The following is a 10,000-nucleotide window of genomic DNA, read 5'->3' on the forward strand; positions in this document are numbered from 1 at the left end:
CTTCTTCACATCATCATCATCATCATAATTATTTCCCCCTTCTCATTTTCCCCTCATTTCCTTTCCCTCTCATTATCACCTCCCCCCTTCCTCCTCCTCCTTTCTTCTTCCCTCAATCATTTCTTGTTTACTCGTTCGGTTTCTTCCCCCTCTTTCTCCTCTCTCTCCCTCCCTTCCTCCTTATCTCTTATCTATATGTACACTAATTAATCTTTTTTTCCTCCTCCACACGCCATTTCTTGTTCTCTCCGCCTCTTCTCTATCTCTTTCTCCTTCTTTGTTACTACTACTACTACTACTACTACTACTACTAATTCTTCTTCTTCTACTACTACAACTAAACAATCACACACACACACACACACACACACACACACACACACACACACACACACACACACACACACACACACACGGTAAGATAAGGTAAGGTAAGGTAAGATTTAGATAAGGTTAGGTTATATAAAGGAAAGGAAAGATAAGGTAAGGTAAGGTTAGGTTAGAAACAAGACTAAGAACAGGTAAACACAGGTGAACCAACTCAAGCAAAGGTAAATTGGACACACAGACAGCTGACTTCACACCTGCACAGCCAAACAAGCAGTGCCGCGCATCACACAGATGAGTACCACACCTGTCAACGATACCTGTATGTTAATTAGTGCTTTCACCTCCACACCTGTTCCTTTACCTCTTATCTTGATACATTCCCTTTTACGTGTGTGTGTGTGTGTGTGTGTGTGTGTGTGTGTGTGTGTGTGTGTGTCGAGAGAGAGAGAGAGAGAGAGAGAGAGAGAGAGAGAGAGAGAGAGAGAGAGAGAGAGAGAGAGAGAGAGAGAGAGAGAGAGAGAGAGAGAGAGAACGCCGCCACCAGCATCTCCTCCTCTTCCTCCTCCTTGTTAACCAATGCGTAATTAATTCTCTCCTTTTAAGCAGTTTACCTTCTTATTCTTCTTTTCCTCCTATTATAATACTGTTCTTAATCGGTCTTTATTTTACCTACTCTCCTCCCCAACATCCTCCTCCGCCTTCAATTCTTCTTCACAGCCTCCTCCTTCTCCTCCTCCTCCTCTCGACCACGTTCATTCATTATTACTACTATTCTCTTCTTTCTTCCTATCAAGTTCTATCCTCCTCCAACCTATCATGTTTACTTCTTCCCCTCCTCCTCCTTTACCACAACCTATTAAGCTTGTCTCCATTTCCTTGTGTTTTTACGGAGGAGGAGAAGGAGGAATATACAAAGGAAGACAAACAGCAACAGACCCTTAGGTCCTTACTAGGCTGTTTGTGGAGACTATCTACTAACTACCAGTGGTAGAGACAGGACAGCAAAGCAGAAGGCTCCTCCCCACCCAACCCTCCCTCCAGCCGAGGCTGGCAGGAAAAAAAAGGCGAAACCATGTGATATTAAAAAATCACATGGAATTTTAGTAGAGAGTGAAAAGGAAATGTGTAATCTACGTGTGACTACTTGTGTTTGTGGGGGAAAGTGTTAACGCTTGGTGAATGTCATGTTGTGTGTGCATTGTGTACGTGGATGCACAGTGTGTATGTCGAATGGGTGGTGCGGCAGCCTTGCCTGGCGCTTTCTAGGGAGGCAGCAGTCAATCAGGCCCCAGCTCCGTTCAATCCACTGAGATAGCATACTTTCCCTGTAGGGACGCCGTACGCTGATAACCCCTTGCAACATTGATCCCTGGTACTTAGTTCCCGATGATGATCAATGCTTGACAAGGCCCTCTCCAAACACAGCCCGTCACAGGTCGAGAGTAGTAGTAGTGACCGTTCACTCTGGGCTATCTGTGCGTGTATGCAGTGTAGTGTAGTATGTATGTAGGAGGAGGAGGAGGAGGAGGAGGAGGAGGAGGAGGAGGAGGAGGAGGAGGAGGAGGAGGAGGAGGAGGAGGAAAGATTGGAGAAAAAAAAAGGAAGTATGGATGGAAGAAAGAATGAAAGAAAGAAAGAAAGAACGAAAGAAAGGATCTAGGAAGGAAGAAAATAAAAAATAAACAAAAAACACAGACGTAAAAATAAAAGGAAGAATATCAAGTGATGGAAGGAAGGCAGGAAGGAAAGAAACAGGTTTACCTACAACGCCATAACCAAGACGAAACACGCACGCACACACGCACTCACACACACACGCACAGATCGAAGTGTCTAGCTGGAAAGGGTTCGAATACCATATAAAGAGATAGAGATAGAGAGAGAGAGAGAGAGAGAGAGAGAGAGAGAGAGAGAGAGAGAGAGAGAGAGAGAGAACCAAACAAGGTAAATATAGAAAATTGGAAATCTCTCTCTCTCTCTCTCTCTCTCTCTCTAAAGCAATAGTCTCTCTCTTTTCTCCATGCTCCCTTTCTTATCTCTCTCTATCTCTAAACATTATCTACCGCTGTGATCTCTCCCCCTACTCTCTCTCTCTCTCTCTCTCTCTCTCTCTCTCTCTCTCTCTCTCTCTCTCTCTCTCTCTCTCTCTCTCTCTCTGCTATTTAAACTGTAACACAACCAATACAAAATAAAAACATCAACATGTATATATTTTTTTCTCCACTATTTTCTCAGCTCACTCAATTTAGTCGAAAACATCATAATCATCATCAGTAATTAGACTCCTTTGAATCTTTTTTTACGGATCACATAATCTTAATCTTGATCTTAGGCGTTCTTACTTACTGAATCATTATTATTACTACTATTTTTTTTTTTCACTGGTATTTATTTTCTTTATTGAAGTTAATGTAATACTGTACGTAATAAATAAATAGATATATAAATAAATAAATAAATGTTCCCTCATGTTGTTGATGTTATTATTATTGTTGTTATTATTAATTATTATTATTGTTGTTGTTGTTAATGATGTTGTTGTTGTTGTTGTTGTTCGTTCAGTATTATGAATGAGACCAGACTGGGGAGGAGAGGAGGGGAAAGGAGAGAAGAGGGAAAAAAAAGGGGAGAGAAGGGGAAAGAAGGGGAGAAGAGGAGGAGAGGAGAGAAGAGGGAAAAAAAGGGGAGAGAAGGGGAAAGAAGGGGAGAAGAGGAGAGGAGGGGAGGAGAGGAGAGGAGAGGAGAGGAGAGAAACGAGATGAATGGATAGGAAAGGAGAAGAGAAGAAGAGAAGAGAAAGAAGGGAAGATAAGCAGGGAAAAGCAAGGAAAGGGCACACAAAGAGATTAAAAACAAGATAATAATTAAAAAAAAACGTAAGACAGACAGAAACATAAAGAAATAGGAAAATCAACAGATAAGGAAAGATAAAACGATAGAAATATGAGCAAATAATGATGCATCAAGGACATAGAAGAGGAGGAGGAGGAGGAGGAGGAGGAGGAGGACGAGGAGGAGGAGGAGGAGGAGGAGGAGGAGGAGGAGGAGGAGAATGCACAAGCACACACACACAAACCTAGGATAATGTAAATAAGTCATGTTTCATACACACTGACTGGCTGACTAGCTGACTGACTGACTGACTGACTGAGCTTGGCTGGCTGGCTGGCTGGCTGGCTGGCTGGCTGGCTGGCTGGCTAACTGACTGACTGACTGACTGACTAACTGACTAGCTAACTAACTGACTGACTGACTGACTGATTGACTGACCGACTGACTAACTAGCTAACTAACTGACTGGCTGGCTGGCTGGCTGGCTGGCTGGGTGGCTGGCTGGCTGGCTGGCTGGCTGGCTGGCTGGCTGACTGACTGACTGACTGACTGACTGACTGACTCACTCACTCACTGACTGACTGACCGACTGACTAACTAGCTAACTAACTGACTGACTGACTCACTCACTCACTCATTGACTGACTCACTGACTGACCGACTGACTAACTAGCTAACTAACTGACTGACTGACTGACTGACTGACTGGCTGACTGACTCACTCACTCACTGACTGACTGACCGACTGACTAACTAGCTAACTAACTGACTGACTGACTGACTGGCTGACTGACTCACTGACTGACCGACTGACTAACTAGCTAACTAACTGACTGACTGACTGGCTGGCTGGCTGACTGACTGACTGACTGACTGGCTGGCTGGTTGACTGACTGACTGGATAATTTTGTTTCTTTTGTTTGTTTTTTTACTGTATTAATGAAGCCGAGTAGAAAATGTGCGTTCGTTTGTTTGTTAGAGATACTTTTCAGTCAGAGAGAGAGAGAGAGAGAGAGAGAGAGAGAAATTTAGCACCATTACTACACATTTTGAAACTGAAAAATAAGACAAGGATAGAAAGAAAAAGAAAGAAAGAAAGAAAGACAGACAGAAAGAATAAATGAAACAATTAGAAGAAATAAAAGAAAAATACAGAATGGAATGATGCAAAGAAGAATAAAAAGGAAGAAAGGAAGAAGATAGACGGGGAAATAAAGAAAAACATAATAAAAGGATAGAAATGGATAAAACAGAATAGATAATGGATAAAAGAGAATAGAAGGATGCAAGTGGATAAAAAAAATAGAGGACAGAAGGATACAAGGATGGATAAAAGGAAGACAGAAAGAAGAAAGACGGAAAATTGACAGATTGATTATTTAATTGACTGACGTAAGCAAGTTGGCCATTGAATCACTAACAAAGAAGAAGAGAAAGACAAGGAAAGGAGAAGGAACAAAAGAGAGAAAGAAGATAGAAAGGCAGGAAGGAAGAAGGGACAAGAACGAAAGATGAATCACAGACAAGAAAGAAAAGAAAGAAAAGAAAAAAATAAGGAAAACGAAAGATAAAAAGAGAAAGGAAGGAAGGAAGGAAGGAAGGAAGAAGGAAGAAGAGAGAGAGACAAGAACGAAACGAAATGAATAATCGACAAGAAAGAAGAAAGAAAAGAAAGAAGGAAAAAAGAAAGATGAAAATAAAAGATAAAAGAAGGAAGGAAAGAAAGAAAGGAAAAAGAGAGTGACAAGAAAGAAAGAAAGGAGATGAATCGCTTACAAGAAAGAGGAAAGAAGAAAAGGAAATAGAAAGAAGAGAAAGGAGACAAAAAAGATAAAAAGAAAGAAAGAGGGAAGGAAGAAGGGAAGGACAAGAACGAAAGGAGATGAATAACCGACAAGAAAGAAAGAAAGAAGAAGAGAGAAAAGATGAAAATAAAAGATAAAAGAAGGAAGGAAGGAAAGAAAGAAAGAAAGGAAGGAAGAAGGGACGGACAAGATGAATCGTTTACAAGAAAGAGACAGAAAAGAAAGAGAAAGAAAGAAAGAGAAAGACGAAAAGAAAAAGGAAGGGAAGAAGAAAAAAAAAAAAGGAAGGAGGGAGGGAACAAGAACGAAAGATGAATCACTTACAATAATAAATAAAGGAGAAAAGAAAAAAAGAAAGAAGGAAAGAGAAAGAAGATAAAAAGGAAGGAAGGATAGAAAGGAAAGACAAGAACGAGAGGAGGAAAAGGCCTTATGATTAGGAGTGAGGAAATATAAACAGATCAAGGTTAAAAAACGAGGAAAAATTATTAAGACAGACAAACAAATATAAAGGCAGACAGACAGATAGACAGGGAGACATACAGACATACAGACAGACAAAGAGAAACAGAAAAGCAGACAGGAATTGAAACAAAACAAACGGAAATAAAAGGAAGGGGGGGAAGAGAGAGAGAGAGAGAGAGAGAGAGAGAGAGAGAGAGATGGATGGAGAACTGAAAAGGATGAATGAACAAATAAATAGATAAAACACGGAAAAATAGACAGACTGATGGATAAAACAAGGAGAGAAGGAGGAAGTGGACAAAATATAGACAGAATAACATACACGAAAAAATTGAGACAGATAGACAAAAAGGATGGAGAAAAGGAGAAAGATAGAAGAAGAGAAAGGGATGGAAAGACAGGCTGATAAAAAAAAAAAAGAGAAAGAGAGAGAAGGATGAAACGGACAGAAATATAGACAGAATCACAAATATACAAAATAAATTGAGACATAAACAGATGAATGGAGAAAGTGAAAAGGATGGATGAAGAAAACGGGATGAACATAGACAGAAAATGATGGATAAAAAATACGGAAAGAAGGAAGAAACGGACAGAATAGACAGAATCACAAAGAAAGACAAAGATAAAAAGTGACAAACTGACAAACGGACAGACTGACGGAATAAAACAGGGAAAAGACGAACGGAACTGAATATATGCGTAAATAGAATCACAGGAAAGAAAAAAAAAAGAGGAAAAGGGAAGAGGAAAAACGACATGAGCGCGGAAAACACATACAAATCATATTACACTGACTGACAATCCCACACACACACACACACACACACACACACACACACACACACACACAGATAGAGCAGCGGGAGGAAAGGGACGAGAAGGGACGGGACGGTAGCGGCGGGAGGGATAGGACGCGAAGGGGCGGGAAGTGTAGGAGAGACATTCGCTAACTTGGTATTCCATTCATTAACTAGAGCGGGGTTGTGAGGCCTCTATACCACAGCCTCCTCCCCACACACTCCTCCTCCTCCTCCTCCTCGGCCACCGCCTTCTGCAGTAGTCCTCTTAATCCCTTCAGTACTGAGACGCATTTTTCACCATGAGTTTTGTGTATGATTAGACGATCTTATTGACATCAGGAAGGGTCTATGGAGGTCAGAAGATTAATGGCCAGTCTTCACTATTTTAATCCCCCACAGGAGTTTCTGAAGCTTATAAAATCACCAGATAGTAAGCAGAATGAATATGAAAACGCGTCCTGGTACTGAAGAGATTTACCTAATAAAACTATGGTGTAAAAAATAGTGATGGTAAATAAATAATGTCCTCTTTCTACTGTCCTCTACTGCTACTTCTACTACGCCTCCACAGCCTCCTCCTCCTCCTTTCTTCCTCTCCCTCCACCTTCTACTTTATCACATCTTCTGCAGTTCTGTCCATCATTGTCGCTTTCAACCTTTTCAGTAATGACACGTTTCTATATTTATTTTGCTTACTATTTGTTGATTTTATAGCTTCAGAACCTCATGGGGGGATTAAAATAGTGAAGACTCTAGCCATTAATCTTCTGACCTCCATAGACGCTTCCTAATGCCAATAAAATAGTCTAATTACACCCAAAATTCAAGGTAGAAATGCGTCCCAGTACTGAAGGGGTTAATACATACATGTGCTTACTCTTGTGTTGTTGCTGCTAATATCACTTACGCCTTCCCTGTCTCTATTAACACGCCACCGCCCCCTGCATCTCTCCTCCTCCTCCTCCCTCTACGCCTTCTGCAGTCCTATCTCTTATCTTTGTGGCTTAAAAGATATGCCCATTTCTCTCCTCTTCCTATCACTACTACTACTACTACTACAACTACTACTACCTCATCCTCAGCGCTATTTCTTTGGTTGGGTAAAGTTAATATAGATATCGATGTATTTCTACTTCTATAATGAGAACGCAGGTGTTCTCGACCCCCTCCAGCACACCACACCACACCACACCACACGCCTTGCCACACCTGTACAATATAAGCAGGTGCGTGCGCGCGTTTGTGTGTGTGTGTGTGTGTGTGTGTGTGTGTGTGTGTGTGTGTGTGTGTGTGTGTGTGTGTGTGTGTGTGTGTGTGTGTGTGTGATTAAATAAGACGGTTGAATAACATCATTTTGAGTGGTGTGTGATGGCGTGCGTGCGGAATTGTACATGTATGTACAAGTCAACATCACACACCACCGCATGCACCCCCACCCTCCCACATCTCCCACCACCACAAAAAAAAAAAATAATAATAATAATGCATGAATCTCAAGACGTGTGTGGTGTGATGAATCAACATACACCACACCACACAACATACTCACCACCACCACAAAAAATGCTTACTCAGGCACGGCAGAAGTAGCAGTATGGGATACCAACACACTCACAGACACCACCACCACCACCACACGCTTCCACGACACACTTTCTTCATCACACACCAGCCCCTCCACCTCTTGAGTGCACCACCCACACGCACACCACATACCACACACCACACCCCGCCGCACGCACACACACACACCCGCACATACCACCACACACGCACACGCGGCCCTGCACTCAAAGACAGGCCTAATTTCTATGAGACCAACACGAACGCACGCAACACACACCCTCCACTCACTGAATCCCACAGCCAACTAACCCGTGAATGCGCAGAAGACACAACGCACACACGAACACACTCACACTCACACACGCACACACACACACACACCCACATGGAGATCCGTACACATGCTCCTCTTGCTCAGTGCACGAATTTTCAGCTAAGTTGGGTTACTACTTGTAGGAAGATGGAGGCAATGGAGAGGGAGAGAGAGGGAGAGGGCGACTGTGTGAGGGAATGGTAGTAGTAACATGGCGGAGAAGCGACCTCAAGAATTAAAGATGGCGATATGTGGCATCTTCCCAAACCTCCCTCTCTCTCCCCTCTCTTCCTCTCCCTTTCTCCTCTCCCTCTCCTCTCTCCTCCTCCTCCTCCTCCTCCTGTTCAGCTCACCCCCATGCGGAGAGAGGGAGAGAAGTGGAGGAGGAAGAGGCATAGGAGAGAAAAGTCTGTCTGTCTGTCTGTCTCTCTCTCTCTCTCTCTCTCTCTCTCTCTCGTATCAGTCGAAATCTAGATTGATTGCAGAATGAGAGAAAAGAGTGAGAGATATTGAAGCTAAGAGAGAGAGAGAGAAGAGTGCCAGAAGGTTGCTAAGTGTGTGTGTGTGTGTGTGTGCGTGGAGCAACTTGCTAAACTATCTCTCTCTCTCTCTCTCTCTCTCTCTCAATATAGTAATGAGTCATATTCACATTGCAGAGAGAGAGAGAGAGAGAGAGAGAGAGAGAGTAAATATATTGAGAGAAATCAACGTATTTTGATCTACATTAGACGCTGCGACGGTCTCTCTCTCTCTCTCTCTCTCTCTCTCAATCCGTAGATAGGGAAGATGAGGAGATAGAGAAACCCAAATAAACACACGAGACCCAAGGAAAACAAAAACAAAGAATAAACAAAAATACCAATGAAATAGAAAATAAATAAATAAAACAAATAGAAAATAAAGACGAGGCAACACAAGAATGAAATAAAAATAACCACAATAATAATAATAACAACAAAAGCGACATATGGCAACTCAACCACCACCACCACCACCACCACCACAACCTCTCCTCCTCTCTCCTCTCTCCTCTCTCCTCTCCTTCTCCCTCTAACAATCCCCCCCCTCACCGAGCAGGACACGATACCCCCCCACCAACCAGAGCTCCCCCACGACCTTGGCTCGGGTGAACAAGTACAACCCCGCTATCGTGAACCGGTGGCAACAGAACCCCGTTTTAGTGCCAACACCCTGACTTCCTTCCCTCTCACAGTTAACTCTCTCTCTACCTCTCCTCTCTCTCCCTCCCTTTCCCTCTCTCCCTCCCCTACATACCTACTCCGTGCATACGTGGGGTTGGTATGCACTGAAGGGGTGTTTGGGTGTGTCTGGAGAGAGAGAGAGAGAGAGAGAGAGAGAGAGAGAGAGAGAGAGAGGGTGGTTATGGTTTGGTAGGCTGGTTGAGTTTGGCAGACGTGCAGACCAAGCAGACTCTCTCTCTCTCTCTCTCTCTTTGGTGAGTGCGTAGATATGTGTGTGTGTGTGTGTGTTTCACTGTTTGATCTGGTGCAGTCTCTGAGGAGACAGCCAGACGTTACCCTACGGAATGAGCTCAGAGCTCATTGTTTCCGATCTTCGGATAGGCCTGAGACCAGGCACACACCACACACCGGGACAACAAGGTCACAACTCCTCGATTGACATCCCGTACCTACTCACTGCTAGGTGAACACCACCTACACGTGAAAGGAGACACACCCAAATATCTCCACCCGGCCGGGGAATCGAACCCCGGTCCTCTGGCTTGTGAAGCCAGCGCTCTAACCACTGAGCTACCGGGCTGTGTGTGTGTGTGTGTGTGTGTGTGTGTGTGTGTGTTTGGCAAGCTCTTATAGCACTCCTTCTAAGATATGAATGTGTTTGTTTATTTCTGTGTGTGTGTGTGT

General features: G+C 43.2%; 1 protein-coding gene across 9 annotated transcripts in view; it reads right to left on the reverse strand.

The window, feature by feature from the left end:
* Window positions 1-10,000, reverse strand: part of LOC123501468 (retinoic acid receptor alpha-A-like) — a 45,309-nt gene that overhangs the window by 30,284 nt on the left and 5,025 nt on the right. For 2 of the 9 annotated variants that reach the window (XR_006673644.1, XM_045250315.1), the window contains exon 1: window positions 7,785-7,974. The exons of 1 other annotated variant lie outside the window; for it this stretch is intronic. The gene's annotated coding sequence lies outside the window, so the exon portion shown is untranslated. Of the gene's footprint in view, window positions 1-7,784; window positions 7,975-8,067; window positions 8,108-10,000 lie in introns of those variants that run through there. 6 more of the 9 variants (XM_045250309.1, XM_045250306.1, XM_045250311.1 and 3 more) reach the window with 6 other exon arrangements.

The sequence above is a fragment of the Portunus trituberculatus genome, chromosome 9 (genome assembly GCF_017591435.1).
Source record: "Portunus trituberculatus isolate SZX2019 chromosome 9, ASM1759143v1, whole genome shotgun sequence".
NCBI lineage: Eukaryota > Metazoa > Arthropoda > Malacostraca > Decapoda > Portunidae > Portunus > Portunus trituberculatus.